Here is a 1,241-nt window from a genome sequence, read left to right as displayed (position 1 = left end):
GAACAAAGTGGTTTATAGGAGCTAAAGCTGGACCAGAACCAGTGAGCCGCATCTTTCTACCACAGGATCCATCTCCCTCAGAGGCTCTAGGGAAGCAGCATTAGACTCTGAGACTATAGTGGAGCTGAGGAACCAGCTATACAGAGAGTTTCTGCAGTGAAGGTTTAGAGTTTTTATTTGTAATTTAAGGCCAAGGCTGCAGGTCAAACATCTCCACTATCAGAGACGCCTCTGCTCCAAAGAAACATCTCAGTTCAAGCTTACAGAGAAAGAAGAGGTATAAAAAAGGCTGATATATCTAAATATGGATAACATGAAGGCCACCATAATAACCCGCAGGAAGAAGCACCCAGAGACGTAACATTTAGGAGAAATATTGAGGCAGATCCAAGTAACCTAGATGTTCACAGCGTATTTCTTGTCCTTAGTTTAAGGCAGCAGATAAATCCGATTGTGGCAGCTACCAGAACCAGCACGCCCAGTATCAGGCCCACTATCAGTCCCACGTAGCTGACTGGTGGCTCTGGAGAGAGAAAACACGGGACAGAGGAGGCTGTTAGTTAAAGATCACTGGAAGAAGGTGGGAAGAGACAAACAAATTAGATAATTTAACTAAAGTGAGGACGCTTAAAGGATCTCAGGAAAACAGAAACAGGTTCCCTCCCTGTGGTAACAAGGTTATCCTAAAGAAAAAGTTTAGCTCTGAACCCCAAACCTGCAGCAGATAAGCATCTTTTAAAGATACAACGGTTCTTTTTGAACAAGGGATACGTTAATACTGTACTGCTATCAGGCCTAATCCTGTGTTTGTGTTCTCGTACTTCTACCCATGTCCTATGATACTAATGTGTAGGTTATGCATTTGAAATAGGGCTGAAACAATTAATCGAATGAATGGTTATTAATTGATTATTGAAATTATCGTCAGTAATCAATTAATCAGTAACTGGAATAAATGAAAATTATATAAACATATATTTTAGATAAAATATATTAAAGCTACAGTGTGTAATAATTACAGGGATATACGGTCTGAAATGTAATATATTATACATAACTATGTTATTTATTATCATCTAGGAGCTCAGCCTCTTAACCTTAATATTTGCGTTGCCTTAGAATTCCTTATTTATAATTACATAGGAGCGGGTCTCACAGCCATGGAGGCAGACATCTTTGCGCTACGGCAGCGCAGAGCCAACAAACTAGCGATTGCGAGATCGCCCATTACGCTCGAAAGT

Source organism: Cyprinodon variegatus, unplaced genomic scaffold, assembly GCF_000732505.1.
Source record: "Cyprinodon variegatus isolate N-32 unplaced genomic scaffold, C_variegatus-1.0 Scaffold1239, whole genome shotgun sequence".
NCBI lineage: Eukaryota > Metazoa > Chordata > Actinopteri > Cyprinodontiformes > Cyprinodontidae > Cyprinodon > Cyprinodon variegatus.
The sequence above is the reverse complement of the archived record's forward strand: the minus strand, read 5'-3'. Positions refer to the sequence as shown.